At 41.3% G+C, this 24775-nt stretch overlaps 3 long non-coding RNA genes across 4 annotated transcripts in view; 1 reads left to right on the forward strand and 2 right to left on the reverse strand.

Moving 5' to 3' along the window:
- LOC125184565 (uncharacterized) overlaps positions 1-7689 on the reverse strand; it is an 80118-nt gene extending 72429 nt beyond the window's left edge. Inside the window, exon 1 of the long non-coding RNA XR_007168782.2 lies at positions 7538-7689. This is a non-coding gene — a long non-coding RNA (uncharacterized lncRNA). The remainder of the gene's footprint in view (positions 1-7537) is intronic.
- The window catches only part of LOC125184567 (uncharacterized), a 151898-nt gene that overhangs the window by 91122 nt on the left and 36001 nt on the right, over positions 1-24775 (reverse strand). The window contains exons 2-3 of one of the 2 annotated variants that reach the window (XR_010831079.1): positions 15574-15724; positions 12698-15319 (exon numbers count right to left, since the gene is read on the reverse strand). This is a non-coding gene — a long non-coding RNA (uncharacterized lncRNA). Of the gene's footprint in view, positions 1-12697; positions 15320-15573; positions 15725-24775 lie in introns of those variants that run through there. The other variant, XR_007168786.2, reaches the window with a different exon arrangement.
- On the forward strand, positions 9654-23606 carry LOC136790680 (uncharacterized). Its single transcript, XR_010831080.1, has 3 exons — positions 9654-9740; positions 12629-12664; positions 21727-23606. It is a non-coding gene; the product is annotated as an uncharacterized lncRNA (long non-coding RNA).

Consider the following 24775-nt stretch of genomic DNA (forward strand, 5'->3'; position numbering starts at 1 on the left):
ACTGATGGCTGTTGAAATTAAGAGAGACTAGACCAATGCCTAGCCAAAAAGAAGAGCTATTTGTGAAGTGTGCCAGTTCACTCACTACAGCTACACATGGGTACAGTCATCAGACCAGACTTAGCATATGTAGGGAAAGGAACAGAAATACAAGGAAAGAAGAAAGTGTGCAGGTAGGTATATAGTATGGCACAAACGTGGGGTCTTTATCTAGTACTAAGTCTGAAAGCTTTTGAGTTTGCATATGGGTTCTTCAATTGACCAGCCTCCAACAGGAGATACAGGGAACCTGAAATTTTGCTGGTTAAGTAGAGAGCACACAAACTGATTTGGGAGACTAATTACATTAGTAACCCCTTTACAGCCAACTACTTCTTCCACAGTATTATTGCACTGGCACTGGTCAGCAAGGAAAACACATACAATATGATGAAATGCAAGTTATTACCTATTAAGCAGAAATTTAGTTCTGTATTTTTTCCTCTTGTATAACTAGAGCCTACGTGATTAGTACCACTCAATGATAAGAAGAAAATCACGTTCAAATTCACTTTGATCAGCAGCACTTTTCCTTTACATGAGAAAAAGTTCACTGTGGGTTTAGCTAGTGCTTTTGAGATAAACAGAGAATTCCCTTGAAAAGTTGCTGGAAAGTTTGTATGGAACCAAGCCAATATTCAGCTAAAATTAATATTTAGAATTAAGATAGGGGTGCTTCAACATTTACTCTCCTCTAGATTTTATGCATTAGAACTATAAATACAAATTTCATAAAATAAGCAGCATTCTTGTAGATGTTTCCAGGAATTTCATCCTTGAAAATGGCCTATTTTAGCTGCATCTTTGTTACTGTGAAGCTGAACCTGAGAACTGCCCTGTTCTGAGTATCCCACCTATTCCACATTCATGGCATGTTAAGCATATCTTGCCTGACCTGGACACAGTCAGGGCAGAACTGGGGAAAGCCCAGGTATCACATCTATTCCATGAGCCTTTTGACACCCCCATTGTTTCCTTACAGCACTTGCCTTGGCTTTGATATATGCATAGCATATGAAACTACGGGCTTTCTGTGAAGAGCAATGCTTGACTTGCCCATTTGTCCAGAAACGCCCTTTGGCAAAAAATGGGATAGAGATCCCAGGCCAAAAACCAGTCTTTAGGGCTCTTTCTCAGGTCTCCTGTCTACCTGCATGTGATAGCACAGGATGGATAAGTAACAGCCACCTGCCATGCTTAGACTACCTAAGAGCCCTCACAGGCCATATTCCTCCCTACAGTCTGGGGCCATGAGGTACCTGTGGAGACCACAGAAAGCGCCTTATCAGTCTGACCTCTGATGACATTGCCTAAATGTTTTCTTCTTTAGAGAGAACCTGTCAGCCTGTTGCACCCAGTGCTCAATAATAGCAGAAGAAAAACAGATGCTCCCAGAAGCAAGGGTGCTGTAGAGACTTCCACAAAAGGCAGGAAAGATGGAGCACAAAATCTGTAGTCCTTCCCAACAGAACTGAGCCAAAATACAAAACATGTGGCAGATGTTATTCCTGACAAGATCCTTTGCTCTCCTCGGATAAACAAATGTTAGAGAAAGCATAGACCTTTATTTCCAGCCCTCAAGCAAAAACAGTAGCAGAATTTCTAACAGAACTTATTTCAAGGCTGTCTTTGAACTGGCTCTTTCTTCTTTGTAGTATTAAGGAATGCACATGTCTATCTCAGCAGTCATATGAGCGCCCTATGAACTGCTTTTGTATCTAATCACAATAACTTACTGTAGATTTATATGCAGTCAGACAGATTCCCCTCTTGTTTATGGCAGGACTAGCACTTTATCCCTTTAAGCAATAACCTAGGGCTCAAACTTCCTCTCAAAAACCTCATAGGATACAGCTAGTTTCCGTTTAGGAAATACTAGGTGATCTATACTAGGATCTAACTGACAGTCTACCAAGACTCAAGTCTCATGTAATCCTGACCTTAGCCAGAGATGAGATCAACCTATTCCCTTTCAAAACTTGGCACAAGCAACTTCAACACAGTAGGATGCAACTTTCTTAACTACTAACACGAAAAACCTGAAAGCACTTGAACAAATGCTGGTAAGAAACTGACAGAAGGTGTTGGCAGAAAATGACTTTCCCGACCATCAAATTTCAATTGAGAAAACAAAAGTATAAATCCAAGATGCAGTATTAAGAGACGTCATCTGAGCAATAGCTGTATTTTAAGACAGCTGATGGAGACAAAATGGGATTCAATTGTGACATACAGCTGACAAACTCAAGCAGATGTTTTGGTAAAAACATCTGTACTACAGCCCATATGATACAGTAAGGGACATTTTAAAGATGAAAAGGATATACCACCTGCCTGGGGAAAAAAGAAAAAAACAGAACTGTAGTGCAGTGACCACATTCCTTCCAAGCTTTTGGAAAATTCACACAATCTGGATTGAAAACCTCTATTTTACAACTGAGCCTGTGACGTGGACATGCTAGAGAAAGACATTAGTTCATTTAGTTTAGCGTAGAACTGATCAAAAGGAAAGAGAAGTAAAACTTACTGAAAGGTGCTTGCCGCAAAATGCGGAACATTGGCTTACACAAATATCCAGCAATTCACAACTCAGACCATTAGGTTACACATATAGACTAGAAGACCAGTCCCAATGCAGTGTTGTTATAAGTATATATTACTCTTTTTACATATTAACTGTTTCAGAAACATGAGCCCTTTTGCTTCTTCACATATGACACCCAAAAAAAATCAGGTCACTTAAACATCCGTTTAGTAGCAACATTCATTAAAACATAGAAAAACAGAACAGATAATTTGGCTTCCCAGTATTCCCAGCTGTTCAATGACAGGGAGCAAGCCATCATTAACCACATATTTTGGCAGTGGTACCAAAATAGTAAACCTTTTTTTCTTTGATAAACAGCATCTACATCTTCTTCAATACACATGAAGCTGTTTTAGACATGGCACAATGATATCTGTCATCCACGAATCAATGACAAGTTTTGCAAGGAGCACCTTTTATTAAAGAAAAAGAGTCTTCTGTGCCCAAGAGAATAGCACAAAACGCTCAGGATGGAAAATAAAAACTCTGGATTCACAGCCACTTCTCTCTAAGGGGACCCAGATACCCCTTACTTCAGTCATTCACTTCTCTCCATTTGGGCAGAAGATTCATGACATTCTACTTGGGGACTTGTAGCAGATGTCCTCACCGTGTCCCTTGACCCCCTTTCATTATAGGGAAGACTACATTTTATTTTCCAGAAGGCCTCATCCTAAGACAACATAGACACTGAGCAGTAGTGTGTAGTTTTTTCCTCACAAACCCATTTCAAAAGTTCCCCCTCCCAGTTAAGGGAGGAAAGAGGAGTCAATTATAATATTTTAAGGAGAGGCTCTTGGATTCCTCTCAGCCCCAGGCCCTTCCATTACAGAGAGGGCTTGCCAGCACAGAGGAAGCCAGCAGAAACACTGTCCATGCATTCCTGGGACAGAGTGACTTCTTTTTGTGAGATCCTGGTGGCAATTAGCATCAGATGTCTAGTGCAGAACAACCATGACAGGGACAAACGCTCTTTTGTCTATCTATCTTAGTAACTTGGTTACTATCTTTGTGGCTTCAACTAGTACAATACTTGAATTCATTATGGTGGCCCATGCACTTCTACTATGAATAGCAGCATTTCTCCTCTCAGTACCTCTGAGAAGGGGTACATTACCTTTACTTAGGCAGAGGAACAGAGAGGATAAATGTCTTGACCAGAGTGACAGAAAAGGTCTACAGGGAGAAGTTAAGTCCAGAGACCCGGCTGACCACCTTAGCCCAGACAGGCTTTCCCCTTTGTATACCAAAGACACTCCATACATCCAAGGATGTTTTTCCTTCTGTAGGGGATTTTACAAGCTGCTTAATATACTGAAGTTAAAATGGAAATAGGGAGCTTCTACTTTATTAGTTTCTCTTTTTATAGCACTGAATCCTCAGTTGATTAGAAATTATTTTTGTTAGTCAAAGGTTTTATGGCCATCATGGGTATTTGGCAACTCTTGGGATAAGGTCATTTCTATCAGCCCATCCCTCCCTCCCTCCCCCCCATTTATAGTGCATCCATCACAGCAGTACCTAAGCACAAGCTGTCACCTGACTAATGGCCTGTGGCTTTCAGATTCCATAGCAGTTTAAAGACACATCAGCATACACCTCTGTCACTGCAGTGATGCAGTGCATTTAATACACAGCACCCACAGAGCATGCTCTGCTAGCTTTTTGCACAAGGTCAGGATGATCTGCACCAGACCTCCTGATCCCCATGCCTTAGAGTTTCTACACAGTAGTTAAGATCATTTCTCCACAGAGTACAAGTAAGTTACTCAAGGTTTAAGTGGTTTTCCTACAGAGGAAGGGGAAAAACCCACCCACTCCAAACAAGGGTGCTAATGGCAGTGAGAGCTAGTTTCACCCTGCCCCTTCACAAGCAGGAAGGGGCAGCTGGCACACATAGCAGACAGGAGGTGGCTGAATCAGCAGCATCTGCATCAGCAGCATCTGCATTTAATTGAACTGTGCATCCTTCTCCCAGCAAGCAAGGGTGCGCCCAGGCCACTGGGGTGGCTCAGGACACCAAGCTGTCCTCCACACAATCTGAATTGTTCAGTAATACACAAGACAAAACTCTTCTGGTATGCTGCCTTTCACAGACAGCACCCCCCACCCTTTCTTCTCTGCCTTCCCAGCCACATGGTTATTTGGTATTCAGCCCCTTTGTCTCCTTGCTCAAGTCTACTCACATAATTGGCAGTGGAACAATTTCCAACTGAAACTCCAGCCATTAACATACAGAAAGCAGAACACATTTAGAGTGCTTCGCTGCTCTGCTTGGGGGAAAGGAAACATTAGTTCCAGGAAGACTTAACAAGAATAGAAGAACGAGAATGGCTTTGAACTGAATCGAGGCATTTACATCTTGTTCCCCCCTTTTATTATATATAACAGTAGGATTCTAACTATTACCCTAAAAAAAAAAAAAGACATGGACAGCCCTTACAAAACACCTAGAAAATGACTATTGCAGTCTTCAGCTGGATGCTTATATCTGCACTGAAATACTCAGGCATTGTAATCACAGAATAATCAGTATTCTCATCTGCATTATAAACTGATCTCGCATTCATCAGATCAAAGCAAGTGCTTAGCCTGTGAGTTTATGCAGTGCTGTAATATATTCTATTTCTCTTGATCCATCTGTCAGCACATTTCTGCTATTTACAAAGTATGGATGGCTACACAAGGATCTGAACAGAGGGGCTGGATTTCTTCATCCTCATGGGGAATCAGATGAAACAGTTTGTTTTACTGTCATGCTTCTCTTTCCACCTGTCTTGGCAGAAGATCACTATATGATGTACAAGTACCAGCACCTTTGCAGATACTTTTTGCAAAGTTGTCTCAGTGACTTCTCACAACCCATGAACTGGACACTATCTCGGAGTGTAGTACCTTCCTTTTGTCTATTTGAAATACATTCCTTCCAGCTATCAGCATCCTGATAAGATCAGGTTATTGCTACCATCAATCGCTCCCCATTCTCTATTTCTCCACCAGAACTTTTTATTTGAAGTCATATAGTAGTTTTGTGTCTTTGAGCCTCATTCTGTTTTTGTCAGGTCTAGAACACGTGGATGGCCACCTCTTTCCACAAAGGAAAACTTTGAACTTTTATGAATTACAGACAGTAAGAAGTGTTCTGCTGTTTCAGCATCTTCCTGCCCCCTCCTCCCCTCTTTTTGCAGTCATTTAATTGCAGAGTCAAGGCCTTTCACTCAGCTGGGGCTTTCCTTCAAGAAGCTCACACACTGCTGCACACAAGAGAGGATACCAGCCAGCTTTGCAGCCTTCTCTACACCAATACACACATACAGGTTTCCTACTCAAAGCACTGTTTCCTGAGGAAACAATTGCTGCTTTCTAAAGGCGACTTACCATCACACAAAGTTATTTTCTTTGTTCAAACGCTCACAGGAAACTTATCAGTTCACCCCACAACTATTTACCTTACAGGTCTGCAATCCTGCAAATACCACAACACTGAGGGTAGAGCCCAGCCTCCTAAGAGGGAGCTGCGGTGGGGAGAGGGAAGAGCAATGAACACGGCTTGGAGTCAGCTGGCAAGGATGCTTGCACCATGATTACACAGATTTGGAGGTTCATCTGCCCAACAGAGCTATTTACAGTTTTAGGATGTCACCTGTGCAGACTGCAAATGGAGATACTATAGAACTAGCTTTGTTTTCCAATCCTTACAAGTCTTCATCCCCCACTGAAAGAGTATGGCTAACAGATTGCCCATGCAGTTTGGTCTGAGGAAAGAGACCTATGGCCTGACTGTTTTGATGCTGCCCATCTGCCCTGCAGGCAGCCTTGTCCTCTCTCCTGCCAGTCCCCCACAACTCCCAGCTCTCCAGGAGCACAGATGCTGTTCATTAGGGGTTCACTGCAACAAGACCCACATGGGAGCACTGCGCTACAGCAACACAGGCAAGCAAAAGCCACCCCACTCCACATCACCACTGCATACCACTGCACGTTACAGGGGTATCAGCACTGCCACAAGATAGCCTTGTACACACACTATTACAAGTGAGGTGCTCTAGAGCCAACTGATAAAATTCTTTTCCATAACTGCAGTTCAGGAATTCCATATCTATCCATCTTCCTTATCAAACTCATTCCACCCAGACACATCAGTTAAGGTGCTGCTTGAACTGGGACATGAATACCAAAAGCAGCTGAAAGTAGGCTTCAGACAAAAACGAAGCCACAGATTTAACCGTGAAATGGCTGCATAGAAAGCTTCAATAGCTTCCCCCATCTATAAAAAAAAAAAACAAGCACACCTACATTTACACAAAGAAATGTCAAGCTACTTTCAAAGTGTGTTAAAAATATCACGAAGGACATCAAGGTTTTCAATTTTTACTTTTATATTTTAAAACATTTTCAACTCTCTAAAGGAAACTTCAGTTATCACTCGCAAGATACTTTACACAGTTCAATTGATCTTATTCTTTTTCAAACCACTACAATTTCTGGATAAGAAAACTAAGTAAACAAATATTTACCCAATACTCCAGGAGTAGGAATATGTTTAAATAAGTAAACGTAAATCCAAGTTGCAAGAGCAAAGATGAAAAGTGAATCACATTTATCACAACCTTAGATTAAATGGGTTTTCCCAAGTTTACTGCTACATTTTTGTCAGGCTGCATTTAGTCTAACCTCTTGGTTAAAGTTTTTTATTTAAGAATGAGAGAGGAAAAACCTTGAACGCGCTCATTAATCCTGGTTTACTTAAGCCATCATATGGATTATACTACAGTTCTCACCAACATTCAGATACCCTTCCTAACCAAACTTTAAAAAAAGACCCTCATTGAGACCCATTGTAATTACCAGTTGTGTTTCAGGAAGGTTAGAAGGGAAAAGGGCAAGAAGCTATTATCCAGCAAAACTTACCTCCTCTATCTTCCATCACAGCAGACAGTCTCCTTGCTCTTCAGGAGATGCTGAACTGCCTCCACAAGTTGGCAGACTGAACCCTCTACCCCCTACTGCAAGACCCCTGACAACAAGACCCCCAAGTATCCCACCTGCTGTTCCTTATGACCTCACTCCCACATTATTGCATCACTGCAATCAGCTGAGGTCATCAGCGGTGCAAGCCAAGCGTAGGGCTAGGAGTACTCCCTCCTTTTCCCTACTGCTGAAGACAAAGGGTTTGGAGAGAAGTAAATCCTGAAGTCTTTGTTATAAATCTATTGAAATTTAATTTCTACGGAGATGAGTTCATTTGGCCCTGAAGTTCCAGTGCATGGTTAGTCCAGGAGGTCAGCTTGGTTATGATAGTTGGTCATGTTGTTCCTGCTCTAATGTAATCTTTTCCTGTCTATAGCACCTTTCTTTTTTATTTTTTTCACGTCAACATCATCCAACAAGTCAATTAATGCAACCAAACACACAGGATGTGTCTGTCACTGAGTTTCTGAAATCTATTTGAACTAGCCAGTCTTCAACCACTTTTATAGGGTAACTGCTGACTCTTGCTAATGTTACGCATCACTTTTTTACTTTATTAAATATAAATCAATATTAAATATAAACAAAATTAAATACAATATGGCAGATAATATAATCATATATATTTCGATACACTTCTATAATTTAAGTGTCTGTAGCATTTTATAGCTTTTAATTTTCTTTGTATGGGTTATTTATCTCAAAATTCTGCTTTTTCTTTTTCCTTCTTTTCAAAAAAAGTCCTGATAGTTTTCCTATCCGTGAGATAATTAAATTAGATTTTCCAGTCCAGGTGTTTTCACTGACCTGTGCCCTTAATTTCTCAGTTTTTCTCTCTGAAATCCCAAACCTGTTATAATTTAATTCTATTTAATTTAGACCAAATCAACACATGATGGCTTGATCCAAAGTTATTTCCAATGGTGATAACTCAGTTGACCTCCTTCAATTCCCTGACCAGACTGGATAGTCATGTATGATTAGGTATCACCTACATGATTACAGCTTTCACAAATATTTTCTTACAAGAGGCTGTTCTCTGACAGTCCTACCATCTCAATAAACAATTCTGCTAATGGTGTACAATGAAGACGGAAATGAATTTCAACCTTTTTACTAGTTCATTCTGCCACTCTACCAGGAATTCAGTGGTAGTAAAATCTTTGGTTTTGTCATTAACATGCATGCATGTATCTTTTATCATATGAAGCAAACAGTCTGATAAGCATTCCGCCTACCTTTTGGGAAAGATTTCTGTAGTATATTTCAGCTCCACATTGGCTCTGAATTTGCTCGTCCTATGGATTTGAGTCTTGTGGTGAAGTGAATTTGAGGTCTAAGAAAATGCAGTCTGGGACTGTGAATTCTCTATATAGTTTAACACCTGTAGTTACACAAAATTAGACTTCTCTCTTTAACCTCATCTCTTACTTTCACAAGGCATATAAGAAGGTTATGAGTCTTTGGAGACTATCTCTGACGGCTTTTGGCTGCATCAGCCAATGGGCACGTAATCTAATAAGGTCTGGGAACTAGATGAAAAATAGATAGTCATCATCTTTATGTGATGCTTATTTCCGTAGGAAAAGAAACAAAACAAACAATGGGGTGGAATATCTTAACATAAAGTACTTTTATGAGGTCCCTTTAGAATCTAGTCTATATTAGAATCACAGTGAGATGGACCAGTGTACAGTAACTCATCTCTGTTTGTTATCAAAAACCTGGGGTGAAAGGAAAGCCAAGTACAGAGGATGGCTAATGGGGACTTTCTGTGGTGGTGAGATAGGGATTTGTGTTAGAGTAACTGTGGTTTCTACTTGTAGTTTTATTTGTGCTGTTCACTTGGAAAATACTCATCAAGCACTCCCTTATGGCTCTTCTGTACAGTTTGAGTTTCCCAGTCTCTCAGCATCCAGCTGCTAGACATATGTGGTAACTAACACAAAGGCTGTTAAAATGTACTTTGCATGCATGAAGGAGGCATTATGACACTGAGGTTTGCTTTCAGCTGGGCTCTAAATTTGTACGTGCATGTGAGTGACTGTGAAGTGCTGCACATTCTCAGAGCAGCAGACCGTCCTATTCACAGTTTTTGTTCATGTCCAAAAGGTTGCAAAGAAGTCTGAGCATATGCACAGCTGTAAGTATTCATCACCCTAATGAGGGATAATGGTATGCACTGTCATCAGTTGGTAGGAACACACAGGTATAAACAAGCCCAACTGATTTTTCTTTCCAAGTGAGGCAAGAGCATGTGGATAAAGAAGCTTGTGTACTTAGGCATCAGAATGAGGAAATGGGAAAGAAAAAGAAAAAGAAAAAGAAAAAGCTCAAAACAAGTAATCAAGTTTCTCTAATGAACTACCAAGCCCAAACCCAACCAAAACTCTTCAAACTGACATTATATCTTTTAGCTCCAGAATAGTATAACACAACTTCTCTTTAAAGTATGGAACTAGTCCAGGCCTTTTTTATTTCTTCCCTGACTGAGATAATTCCATTCAGTGTTCAATCTAATACCATTTTTGGCAGATACATTATGCTAAAAAGGAATCTTTAAGTCTTGTCTTCCTTATGTGAAAAAATAGTGTATTACCCAACCTAAAGAAATCTATATGATATCAATCAAAATGAAAGCCAGTTAGTTCATAATTTGAACATGTTAACAGGCAAAGATGACATCCTGTTCTTAGGATACAATGAAGAGGCTTTGAGATAGGCACAAATGCAAGTTAAGCATTAGTAAACTCATTTAAAAATGAGTTTCAAATTCTCAGGATTTGATGACTTGGCTTGGAAAACTACTGGGTATTTCAGTATCACAAGACTCTCAGGAATGTTTGCAGACATTTGAAAGGTAACTGTGATATTTCTGGCAGCAAAATTGAAAAGAAATATCCTGCAAGCGCTCTGTTCTTGCAATAGTTATAGTTCCATTTTGCTGGAGAAGAGCTATAGAGCAGCATTGGCTAGACTTTGGTGATGCTACTTTCTGAGCTGGCTGAATTTCCAGCTGAATGTCATGTCATGTTTGCTATTTCAATTATTTTAGATTCAGGTAAAAGCAACTGGCTGGCATTCACTACAGACATTCAAATTCTCAGGTCTCTAATGAAAAGTGGAACAAAACTACCACTATTTGTTTTATCACTGGAATGCCTGGCAGATGTAACTAAAGGTTTTAATAGATTTTTTTTCTTTTTATTAGATTTTTTCTGTTTTTTTTTTTTGTTTTGTTTTGTTTTGTTTTTCAATTAAAGAATGGAGTCTTTCCTTTAGAACCAAATAAATGTCTCTATCTTGGCTGTCCGTGTGGTGCCCCAAAAGGGAAGATGAGAAGTCTCACCAGACCCTCCTGAACTGAGGGCTGTGCATGTCATTAGGAAAAGCAAGTTGTGGAGAGAGCTTTCTCCACAGAAATTCAAACTGAATGGCAGCGGGAGCTGAGCAGAGCAGACCTGACAGCTAAGCAGCTGGAAGCAGGATATGTGGACGAATTCTCCAAACCTGGGAGATAAAAAGACAACTGCTCCAGCCCTGTGCAGGCTGCAATGCAATGCCTTAGCTCAGCCTTATTTCTCACTTCCCAGTTCCTTGGAATGACGGAGGGGGATGAAGCATGAGAGGCAAAAAGGGGCTTTGGGGGAGGAAGGGCATTAGCGAGAGAACCAGAGCATCTGTTGCTTGCACCCAGGGTCTTTCAGACACGCAGACTGGAAATTGGTGTGCATCTGGGGTGGGTGTGGGAGGGCAAAGGAAGTGCGTTGGAGGAGGCACATTGCGGGAGCCTTGCAGCACAATGGGCTGTTTGCTGCCCTTGTTGCCAGAGGGTGCATGGGATCAGTTTGGTGATAACCCCACAGCCCTTCTGAGGGCAATTCTGCCTGGGGAGCAGTAGCCCTGGCTCCCACAGACAGAGCAGGCACTGCATTGCTCTCTCTCAATTAACCAATTTGTTGCCTTTCATGTTCAGTCAATGAGTTACAGTGTATTATGGCTTCAGTGGATACAAACTAATTAAGGGTGAACGAATGAGCAAACATTCCTTTAAGTTCAGATTCCTCATTTGAGCTCCGGGATAGCTTTGGTATCATGCATGCAGGGCTTCATTCCAAGAGCACTGAACCCTTCTCCGGTCAAGAAATGTCATGCACAGCATCTGCATGCTGTATGTCACTCCTCTCTAATGAAGAGTCCCTAGGCCTGTGTTCTCTGTTCAAAGCAACAACACATTCATAACCATCAGCAGAGCAAGAAAGCCCACAAGATGTTCCCAACAGGAAAATAAACAGGCGACGCCCCTGCTTTTATCGGTGACTCCAAGCACTCCAGTCAAATGTTATGTTTAATGCTGCAATTCAAATCTTCATGTCTGAGGTAAACGTTTAGTTTTCAACAAGCTGCCAAGTATTCCCACAAGGTCTGGTCTTGCTCACTGCTGACAGTGAGGGACACCTCTGGGGGCAAAACGAGGCATTTCTGGTTCAGTATCTCACGTCAGAGGACATCTTATCAAATGTGAGACTCCATGAGGGAATATATGTCAGCATATAGGTTGGGGGACTTGATGGAGCGGTGTCTCATGCCCCTGGCTGGCACAACAGCCTGGTGGAAGTGATGCACAGCAGAAGCACGAGAGAGAATTGTATTAGCCTGTGTATTTGGCCTGTGCCAGGTGGAGGGCCCAGGGTATGGCAATGTGTGGAGGTAATCCCACCTACCCTGTGAATGTGCTCACCACTGAGATATTTTCCTCTCCGAGGTGGCTCTTTCTGGGAAAATTTCCCCCCTCTTCCTTAAATCTCTTTGTCTGGTATATTACTTTTCCCCTCAGGAAGATTTTATTAACATCCCACTGGAGGATGTTTTAGCAGCTGGCCTACAGAACATATAAATCCCAACATGATAACAAAGCTCCTGCAGAATATATCTAGCTAACTATCTTTCTTGCTCAGGGAGTCCTATTCTATGGAATTATTTTTTTTATTGTTATTATTTTTATAGTTACTTATATAATCTTTTTCAAAGGAAGAAGTTGCCACGTACCCGTCTCAGCATTGACTGGTAAGTGCTGTGTAACCATGGTGTGCAAGGTAATTAAGTGTGATTTTTATCAATAAAAATGTCATGTACTTGTGTGTTGGACAGTGTTACTATGAATGGTTTAAACTCAGTGGCAAGGGCATGTAGCAGTGGCTCATGAACGCTGCGTTGACTTAGATGGCTTTGATTTAACACATAAACACAGTCTAAACAGCGTATGTGTCTGGTTCAAGATGATGTAATGGTCTCCATAGAAGAACAGCTCTATATGAATGTTATTTTCATTTTTTTGGAGTAACAAACAGTTTGACCAGCATTTAGCAGGCACGCAGATAACGTACAGCAGTTTCAGTCTCACTTCTGCAAAATATTTGACCTTTTTATTTTACTTTAAAAGGTAAGTATACCGACTGTTTTACAAAACATTTTATCAACATTCAGTGCATGGTTAAACCCCGAGGGCTCAGTCTGTACCATGCAGGGCATGGGCTAAGAGGCACTTTAGTCCTAGGACTGCAAATCAGTGAGTGGGAATGATGTGTCCATGTATCCACATCATTGGCTATATTTTGCTACCACACAGCTCGAAAACCAATGAATAGCTTACACCCTGGCAGGCTACAAAATCCTACTGCCTTTGCAGCAAAAAGATAAAGGACTTTGTAAGAAAAGTCCCATACTCCCATGGCCAGCCTGTCTTCTCACTATTGATAGCGCCACTTCACCCCCAAAACAGATTGCATGTGTCTGGTGCATGTCTGTGACTGTCAAGGGCCAGTCATGTTCTGGTAGGAACACACATGGGCTTGCGATAACAGTACATGGACCCCATTAAATTTTCGTCCTCGGAGTTACTCCCAAACTTACTAAAAGCACTCATATGAGAGTGGCTTTGAATCTAGATAGGGTGGGTGTGAGGAAAAATTGGAGCTGCAATTCTGCCAATTGCACAAAATAACATTAGACTTTTCCCTAAGATTCAGTCCTAATATGTCAAAGGGTAAATTCTCAAGTGAGCTCCCTCAACTCTGGGATTAGAAGCCACTATTTTAAAAATAATTTGTATTTATGTTTTGCTTAGGATATTCCAAAGTTTTCCAGGAGCAATTACCCTGAAGTCTGTGACTTGGTTAATACTGGCAATGGTTATGAAATTCTGAAAGGCTAAAAAATTATGGCTTACTTCTGCTTCTTATTTTTGGAATTATAGCTTATTTCTGTCAAGGATACAGTCATAGTCATGTTTTCCCAAAATGGAAATGCAATTGTTTAACACCTCCCTAGTTTTTGCAGTATGTGAGGTTAACAGTCATTTTTTATACTGCCTCTGCCACATAATGCAGATGTTGTTGCTTTTAACATTGTTATTGGAGTACAGCTGAAGAATAATTTTAGTCCCCTGTTTTACATAGTTTCTTTCATGTGCTGGTGCTGCAGCCATCAGCCAGACAAGACATTTGACTAAGCAAACTGTCAGTTTATTTCACACATCCATGGGACATGAGTAAGATCTGATTCCAAGTTTATGTATGAGATGCCTCCAGTTTGTTCAGTTCTGTGCCAGACTTGCTTTCCTCATTAGTTTCCCTTTTGCTATAATTGGTAGATTTTTGACAAAACAGCTTTTAATCTGAATATTCTGAAATGTTTCTTCAAAATAGAAATATTTCACACAAATGTCTCAAGTTTTATGACATCCAAAGATTTCTTTTTAATTGGTTCTTTTGAAACTCCAGAATTAAGGGTACCTCAGAAACTTGGCTATATTATCTGTAAGATGAGGTTGTGCATATATGTTGTATATCGTCAGCCTCTTTGTATACATGTACACATACAAAAATGTCAGGCTTTTCTGGAAGAATACAGGCTAAAGACGTGACTGTTAAGTCCTGATCCAGTATTTGGTGCAGTGCTGGGTTTTCATCAGACCCTGGTTTAATGGAGAAGGGACTTCAGTATACTACAGAAAGCACATGAGGCAATGCACTTGCATAACTGGATCAGCAACTAAGGGCTGAACGTGTCTTTATGGCAGAGCAGTCTGCCCCTGGGACACCAGCATCCCAACAGTAAAGACTTTGTCTACCCCTTGACTAAGAAAAGTCAGGCTAAAAGAGGGGCAATCCAAAACACTCAAGACTTTCTGCCTGGATAAGAATCAACCATGAACTAGAATCCCTTGAAGTCTCTTAGCAGAGTGTAATTTGTGTGAGAAGCCATCTATTTCAAAAGATTTCCTGTACTGTGTTCCCCAGCAGATAGTGCCAAGAGAAGCCACTTACAGCATCTCAGTGCTTTGCCTTTTTCTTGAAACCTGTGAGTATGGGAATGGAGGAATGGAAGCTGATTTTTAGAAGCATGATCTGAATGCCTGCAAAGCTTCAGAGTGATGGCTGCTTGTACATTTGGAGAGAGGAGAGGGGAATCTATCTCTGGTATAGGCCTATGAGCCAAAATGATCTAGATACGAAATTGAAGAAGGACATACAAAGAAAGGGTTTTCCTTCCCATCCCCGGAGGCTGAGACACTGGGAATACGGCAGTTCACAGCTTATTGCTTCCTGGCACCAAAACCCACAAATGTGACAATAATGCTGTATGGATAATCAGCCCAATTTATGTTCCAAGTGTGAAATGTCCAAATCCCGCACAACAGGGAGCCTTTCATCGTTTCATCTGTGTGCAATGAATGCAGAGAATAATTAGTGGAATGAATGGAAAGGCTTTGGACTCAATTTTAATCCACCTCTACCCAATGGTAATAACACCCCAATTCATTAAGCATCAGATGCACATTAGTGAAACACAGTGGCAACTTAATTCAGCTGGGAAGGGCATATCCCTAGGGAGAGCTGAAGCACGCAAGCCCATCATTTCTCCATAGGCAGTTAACTTTAATTAGACTTCTCAAAACAAAAATTCACACTTACCTTGAAAGAAAACATGAGAGTATAACTTCTTAAAGCACCTTCCAGTTGCATTTTGAGGTGGTTTCCTTGTCCTGAGAGAGTTAAAACAGTAGCAGCAACGAACATGGTGATGGAAGACAGCTCAGTCTCTGGAAGAATGTATTCAGGGAACCTGTGCAATAGTCAGAAAAGAATTTGTGATAGTTTTAGGGAATATTATTATTAAATTTCACAGTTTTATTTATTCCTCTGGATCGTTCTGCTCTTGCTCTTGTCACTTCTGATCAAGTGCTCCTTCATGTGTTCGTTTTCTCATTTATTAAAGGCCAAACAGTATTGTGTTTACCCAGTTCCATGGGAAAACACAGAGTGACAGATTGCTGTGGGCCTTGGGTTTAAGAACTACAGCCTGAAGTTTCATTTCCTTCTATTAAAGCAATAAGTGGGACGAGTGAGCCAATTTTCTTTTTCTCTTAATTTTCCCTAAAGGTTTCTTTAGTGTCTTTAGCTTAGACAAAATCTAAATGGAAAACACTCGTGCGATCTGGTTCTTGTTTTCTTGGTAAAGTATCTTGGAACTTGGCAAGTGCAGGGAATGGGGGGAAAAGTTAATTTAACTGATATCCTGCTCAGTTGGAATCTTCTTGTCTTCTCAGTTTGCAGGTCTCAGTTTGCAGTTCCAGTACTGTAAAAATTGGCCATTACAGAAACTGCTTATTAATTTTCCCAGGGTTTTGTGTTGCACCCCTGACTTCTTCAAAATTCTCTGGGATGCTATGTGAGGGAGAGGAAAGGAAACTAGGATGCAACGCTCCCAGGGTCTGTCCTTGACTCCAGAGCTGACTCACTCCTCAGTTCTCTGCAAGACAAATCTTCTTTGCCTTGGCCATAGCATGCAGAATGAAGGACACAGAGTAACTGTTGTCCCCAGAATAGCACAGGCACCCTATGGCCAGTCCAAGGAGAGAAAGCAGCGTTTGAACAGCAATCCTCACTTCCCCCTTGTTTCTATACAAAAGACATTTGTGACTCAACAGCAGACATAATAGATCTGTGTCACTGCTGGTAGTTTCAGGGAAAGTTGTTCCTCTCTTCTGGGTCAGCTGAGAAAGCAGAAAGCTGGGGAGTCTGCTGCTTCTTGCTCCACCAAAAGCTGGAAGAAAAGGATAGGCAGGAGTTCCTGGCACCAGGATACAGGGTATGTATTCCCCTTAAGATATAATCAGTTGAGGGGGTTGTGCTGGCACCCCCAGCTCTGTCTGTTCCACATGTTATCACCCCCACAGACCTGGCCTGAGCAGTTCCTTGTGGACTTCTTCCAGGGATTACAGAGAAAATCTCACCCCAGCCCAGCTTTGAAGGAGCGGCTCCTGCTCTTAGCCCACATAGGAAGCAATGTACTGTCTGATTTACCTCTAAAACTGTCTATTTCCACACATTGAGAGAATATAAGAATTTATTTCCAAAGAAAATCTTAGGAAAATTAGACATGGCCAGGAGAACCAACAGTACCCAAACTCTGTCTGACAAACTCAACTGGAAAAAACAAACAAAAAAAACCTGCCTGAAGATCCAGCTATTACATTGCTTAATAAATCAGGGGAAAAAGAATGTTATGTCTCTCACTGAAAACAATCATTGGACTCCATTTTGAGGCTTGGTTTTCTCGCGTGGTATCAATATGCCACAGCTAACATAAAGGAAGACATGGAAGTGTAGTCCAGAAGGGATCGATTAGGGCAGAGACGTCCTTCCTTCATTACACTTCCTGCACAACTCTGTGCCATCAGAGACCCTTCCACCACCAGCCTTCTGACACAGGGCACATTGGGCACACTCAGCAGACATCAGCTACCTTGTCCAGAGCAAGTGGCCAGGTTTGGTGTTTGTTGTGGAAGGGTAAATCACTACCTTCCTCGTTGTTCCCACTGCCAAATAAACCACTCCTTCTGTAGGAGCCCGTTCTGGGAAAAGAGTGGTTGGGGCTGCATCTCAGGAAATGAGCATGCTGCTGCTCTGGGTCTGTGACCGGCCCTGGGGAATGTTCCTTGTCTGTCCTTAATGGTATCAGACATTTCTGACACCCATAATAAATGTTTTTCCTATTCTGATTCCTTGCTGCATCGCTGTATGTGGTGTCTCCCTGAACCTTCTCCAACCTGTCATGCAGGCCATGGATGTCGCAAGAGGTGGGGACCCCGGATGCTGCAGCAAGCTTGGCTTTCAGTAGTTTTAGTCTGGCAACTTTGTCCCTCTGTATGGGCTAGGCTGAGGCGCTATGAGGGGTTAAAGCCTTTGGATGTGGCAGTGATGAATGGAGCTCAGCATGGAAAGCACCCAGGTGATGTTAGGGGCTTTTGAATTCCTCCCCTTTTTAGCATTTCACTCCCACAGGAAAGCCTTGAATTGAGCATGATAGCTGTTTTCAGTGACAGGGAGGGCTGTTTATAAACATGTGCCAGGGAAAGGCAATTTAGGGGATAATAACTCTGAGGACCTCAGAACTTCCCTTTTGTAGCTGCCGTTCTGCAAACCACTGCGGGCAACTAATGGGCAAAATAAATGAAACCCAGAAGCTGCTCTTGCCCTTATAGCCCAGGCAGGGGGCTGACAACCCCTCTTTCTCCTTCTCAGAAGGCACTCCGGCTGCAAGGGTCTGAAGCCAACCTCTCTCTTTCCCCCCTGCAGGCTGCAGAGGCCCGTCTTTCTTTCCTCACCTCCTCCCTGCTGCCCAGCCCCATCTGCAGATCCTGGGGCTGGAAATGGCTAAAAGGACAAAGCAGGCTTCCCTTCCCAGCAGGAAGAGGAAAAGGCCTCTCTCAGGCAACAAAACCGGGCAGCTTGATTAATTGGGGGATGGCAGGATATCAGGCAGCAGAGCTGCTGGGAGCTCGGGGAGAAGGGGAACCTCAGGGGGCTGAACGCTGCTTTTCAGTGCCCTGTGGTCAGCTCTGTGTGGGAGAGAAAAGGGACCTTTCCACAAGGAGACCTACATAACGTCTTTGAGATCCTATTATTAGCAAGCACTCTTTAGCCTTCCAAAGCATCCTGCAGCCCAAAGCATCAAAAGCCACTCCCCCCAGCTGTTAGATTACATGCATAATTAGAGTCTGCAGACGCTAACGTAAGGAACGGATGTCACTTTCGATACATCACGATAAAGGATGAAAGGCTTTTTGGGGGCTTCAGAATGGCAAATTGCTAGTCTTTATTTCCTCATTGATTTTATCCTGTGGAGGTAGCAACCTAGCCCCCTCCATCAGTTCGTACTGAATTAAGTTTTAAAAAGGGATGGTGCTCAGAGGCTATCTGAGGATAAACATTTTGCCTGCGGCCGTTGTGTGAGTGGGCAGTCAGAGAAGAAAGCACCTGGGATCAACCCTAATGTGGCCTCTCAGGGACACCACTCAGCTTTGCCATCTTTTACAGGCAAGGCCAGGCTGCAGCAGCTCAGAAATGCCCCAGGGGAAACCCTGGCACACTACCACACACCTCTCAGTGCCGTGGCTCCCCTCTTGGTCCAGCCTCTTACCTCCCTGTTTGACTGTATTTGAGCAAGGCTGAAAATACCCTAAAATCTCATTTATCCTTGTTTTTTTTTTTTTTTTTTTTTTTTTTTTTTAAGGGACACATATTTTGCATATCATCCTATGGGCATGTGCAATCTCCTTTTTCCTCTTGTGCCGCAGCCGCAAGAACAGTTGGTGCCCCATGATTATAGGCTTTAACTCAGCCTGGCCAAAAATAATTTGGAGAGTATGGATTAGAGGGCTAGCCACCCTACAGAATTTTAAACTGCTGAAAGTATTCACAAATGTGTCTCCAAATCAGAGAGCATTGAGCCAGCTTTATTTTGCAAGAGGAAAGTCATAGCACATTTCTTTGATGGAAAGCCTCCTGAACACTAAAGAAAGGAAAGGCAGGCAGGCATATTTTAAAGACATGCTCCTTTTTATCATTTTCAAAATGAACACTATTAATTTAACATTCACACATTAATTTTTCACAAGCTTTTATTTGAAGCATGGGGCTATAATTTTGTCTCAGATTTCTGGTGACTTGAGGTTCATTCTGTTTGTTTATAACATCACCAGAAACACTTGATGGAACTATCTCTGTAATTCATGCTGCCTTGCAATTCAATCTGCCTCTTCAGTATATGGGAAGCCTCTGTAAAAGTCACAGAGGTAATTGCACTATTGAATTTGTACTGCGTGATTAAATGTGTGTGTATATGAAGTTTGTCAGGAACAAAAACAATAAGACGACATTCTAAAGAAAACTCTCACATACATAAGCGAATGGATATATTTCTCCTGATGCTGACATTTCAAACAATCATAGTTCAAGGCTGAACAAAATCAGTAACAGACTGTCTACTAATGCATTCACCATTTTTCTTGACTTTCTTTTACCTTGCCCAGAGACTGCATAGTAACCAGCACTGTATAGACCAGAGAGCATAAAGAAAGCTTAGAATAGGTGACAATAACATTAATTATAAAGTACTAGAGAGAAAAGATGCATGCAGGGAAGACTTATCACTTTAATTTATTTATTTTTTTCAATTTTCCTGTCCTCTGAAAGAGAACATTAAGGATTCAAATTGCCTGTATTCTTTGTATACACACAATGCATTACATATTATTTGCATTAGATGAGCGCTTTTTTTTTTTTTCCACTCTGAGGAGCTTTACCAGCCAAGGATGGTATAAAAACCATTTAATGTGGAACACTTTTTCATTTTTTTCCCTCACACTTTAACTGCCGTGACATCAAAGATGATTTCCCAATGAGCATTTCCCAGACCATAAATGAGGTGCTGAGAATAGCTTTAATAACTTCACCCCAACGTCTGCTTCCACACCATGCTAATGCTTGTGCAGGTTGATGACTGGGGCTTTCACAATATCACATCTCTGATCTCTGACTGCCTATGTCATTCTAAGCTTGCTTTTATTGTTAGTGATAAAGAAGGAAGCAGGATGCAAACAACAGAGTCACATAGACTATGTTTCTGTTTTGAAAGGAGGAGAAGAATAATTGCTGCAGGCTTAAAGCAACTTCCCTTGTATACATATGCCTTTCTTCTATATCGGTGTAGTTGTTAAAGACATGTCTATAGTGCACGGCTAGTATGCTTTGTGGTCAGAATACACCAGAACTTGTTTTCAAGTGTCCTTACTAGTGTTCCCCACTCACAAAAAGCAGGATATGATATGAAGGCAATGCATGCCCTGGTCTCCCCCAGCACAGAGATGTGGTGGGAGACATCAGCAGGCCCTGTGAGCTGGGAAATGCTCTCCAGTATCACCATTTAGAGATTACCAACTCACAATGACAGCGTGGCTCTCCAGGCTGCTGGCTGTCACCCAAATCTTGAGCATTGAAGATGGCATTCCCTACAGGTAAACTGCTACTAATATTTGTTTTCTGGTAGCTCCAGAAGAGGGTCAACATATTTATATGACATCAGATGGTATTATGTTCCTGCGTTTCTGAGAAATAATTATTTTCTAATTTTCTGAGTTAGAACGGTTAGTGTATTTGTTAGAACAGCTGCTGTGGTAGGTGGCACATCCTACCCGTGTATGCAGTATGAAAGTAAGGCCTCACCTTTGTACCTCTGAAGTAGCATTTTGGGTAGCTGCTGTCACTTAAGAGAGTGTTTTCTGTGAAGAGCTTAACTGATGTTAACTCAAATAGCAATAGTTACCAGCAGGTATTTAATAAAACTGAGGCATTCCACGTACACAAAAAGAAAAGAGCATATGCCTTTCGGATCCTACAGATGGAGTTTATGGGATGCATGGTCTATGCCCACTAAAAAAAGACAACAAAAACCAACACACAAGTATTCCTTCTCTCAGGAATTTACTGCCTCACATAATATTCCTTCTGAAGACTGATACTAAACTACTTATTATTTTTCATGCAAGAAGCCTCTTTCACAGTTCCAGTTCTCCTGGTTATTGACTAATCTCTTGCCATTCTCTTACATCCTATATCCAGTTACCCATCATTGAAAAACAGATGATATTCTGCCCCTTCCTGGCTACAGAGGAAAAAAAAAATGATGACATTAGCTGCTGTGAGAAATACATATGGAAGCATTTATGCTGAAAACATGTAGTCTTGATAAGTTTTTTTTTTTTTTCCTATATTTCTTTCTAGTGAGGAAAGACAGGAAGACAGAGGGGGATGAGGAAAAAGAAGATACATCAGACAGAAAACAATACAGCTACTGCATTCAGTCTGAAAATGAATTAAATTCTGGACTCTACATTAGTTTTCTTTTTTCTTTTTTAAATAACAGAAACATTAAGAATCTTTGTAAAACACACATTGACCTTCATCCTTCAGACACAATTAACATATTCATTAACAACTGTTGTATCTCAACCTTGCTGGCACTAGATGTGTACAACACTTACGTCTACACCAGAGGTAAAGCTACCTTTAACCTTGTGGCAGGCAACCGGGAGGATGTATGGCATAGCTTCATTGAACCTGAAGCATTTGCAAATAGTTCTTTTTTCACAGTATCACAGTATCACAGATTTCTAGGTTGGAAGAGACCTCAAGATCATCGAGTCCATCGAGTTTTTACTGATTGCCTTTTAAAAAGTCAAGTAGCATGCAAGAAAATGTTTCACACCTTGTTGTCACACCACTGATGTGACCAACTCAGACGTATTTAGAAGGAAAGAGACTTTTTTCTGACAAAGCCATTTGCAGAAGAGATCTTTGCTAGATGTTTGACACAGAAAGACTTCTTATGAATCTCTGGAATGAAAAAAAAACACAAACCACCATATCAAGACCAACCCTCAGGTGGCTGTTCTAGCTTAGTGGAAGGCTGTGGGACTGAGGCAATTTATTCTTTTAAACCATGGTCATAGGTACCAAGTGCAGGCAAGAAAATTTCTCCTACTCCTACCTGTGCTGGTTCACCTGCTGTTCTGGGATTGGAGCATGCTAGTGATTGCAGGCACTCTGAGCTCAGGAAACAATCTAACATTTTCTGCTCTGGGATTCTGGTCTCACCTGAATCAAATTCTGAGGATCCTTTATACACAGACTTAAAAGTCAAATGCATTCATAAAGGCACAGCATTGCTTAAGCTAAGCTGCATACATTCATATCTAGATGCAGTCAGATGGCTTCCTGTCATTTACTGTTTTTAAGGAATTTTGTCCTGATGCATGTGCTACATATGCAGCAGGCTGGCTCCATTTGCTGCTGAGGTTTTATCCTGTTTTTCAAAGGTCATGGCAACTCACGAGGGTATCGCTCATTCCTTGTAAGTGTTGCTTCCCCATTAAACATCCTCTTTCCTTCCACATTCTCAGCTGAAACACGGTGAATAAAAGAACATGCCAATGATCTAAGCTACGCAACAGGAAGGACACAACGCTATTTGTCCCTGTGGATCTCCACGAGACCCTACATTCAGTAGTGCTGGAGTAAGCCTACTCTCCAATATTGCATGTGAACATTTCTCATAAGCTGCCTTGTAGGACAGTCGCTAGTGAACTGTGACTGTACAGGGTAGGTTATCTTTGAAAGTGTGGCAGGAGCAAGCACTCTGTTGCATCTGAAATTCCCAGGCTGGAAAGCCATGCAATGCTAGGGAAGCACTGTGATAAATTTAGCAAGTGATAATGTAAACAGCATGGAAAAAATGCATGTTGTACTGGAGGGCACAGGCACATTTGCTAGCTGGGATATTACTGAACATTTGGGAGCAGGATTGCTGTACATTTAAACTTGATCCAAAGACTCGCATGAGCCCTCAGTTTTATGCTCTACAGGTCATCCCGCTGAAGTCTGCGAGACTCCGTGCAGTCAAATGCTATAGAATTATTTATTTTCATAAGGATTGGGGATTTATAGGGTAAAATGTCCTTGGCTTCACCTCCCAGATAGATCAGTAATGTAAATAGGCTGTTACTTTTACTTTTGTCAGTGATTAATCTGCCTAAGGAGAACCCTTAGTTTCTCTGGTAAGCTTTACAATGTCTTTGTTGGTATTTGACTGACATGCCACTTTTCCTGAAACAGTAAAAACCTCAATTTGCCAGAAGCCAGTGAACAGTCTCACTCCCTTTAATTTGTGTATTTGTTTTCACTGTCAACTCACTTAGATCTCTAAAAATTCGGCCTCATATTATATTTTCCTGCAGCTGCATTCATATCCCCATCCAGAAACTTGATGCAAGTGATTTTCTCAGAAGGAGGATATTTGAAATGTCACAGATAGTTAGTCAAATTGCTAAACTGCAAGCATTAACAGGAAACAATTACATAAACTCTCAAACTGTAGCCAACCCTGCCTGTGGCAATTTATTTGAACTCCTCTCTTTCTGTGTCTGTTGCTTTTCTAATTGTCTTTAACCGGTAGTTTTATAAAGATCACCAAATATTTTCATTGCATTGTTATATTATACTGTAGACACAAATGCGACTGCTAATTCACAGTTCTTACAAGTATTACTTTCTTGTCATTGTTTTTCCACAGTGACCTTCAGTGCCATTTGATTTTTATTGACAGAATGATATCGCTTCCTCTTGTAACTAGCCATTGTTCAGAGCTGAGCTGGGAAATACCCGTGCAGTCAAATGCAGTAAGCCAAGCCTACTGTGAATGTGTAACTTTCTTCATTAAATAATCCTTCCACAGAGCTCATCTACTTAAAGAAAGCAAGGTAGTCACTGTGCACATACACGTGAATGCATATATACAGATACCTCTATAGGTATGTGGATTTGCACACTCCCGTGCACGCACGCACACTGGGATCCAATTGGTACTTACAATACTTCTCATTTCCTTCTGGAGTTGTTTGTTCTTAGTGACGTTAATATGATACAAACCCCTCCCTTAGGATATAACATCTGCACTAATATTTTGTTATCTACAAGATAAAATGAGAAGACCATTTTTTTTATTATTATTTTTAAGAGATTTTCAGACTACAAAACTGATGAAAGGAGAAATACACAGTCTACAGCTGAAGGATCTATTCTTAGTTTAAATCCAATTAAAACTGGGAGCCACTGAGTTAGAAGACTTTAAAAATTGTAGTGGAATATTTTGGTGGTACATGGGTAGGGTGATGAAGTGAAGAGGAAGGATGAGACAGGGAAGCAGAAGGATGCAATAACTGAAGTCAGCATGGAGCATCATTCCTAAAACTTAAACCCCTCAGGGACTTTATTG

This window comes from Anser cygnoides, chromosome 4, assembly GCF_040182565.1.
Source record: "Anser cygnoides isolate HZ-2024a breed goose chromosome 4, Taihu_goose_T2T_genome, whole genome shotgun sequence".
NCBI classification, from domain to species: Eukaryota; Metazoa; Chordata; class Aves; order Anseriformes; family Anatidae; genus Anser; species Anser cygnoides.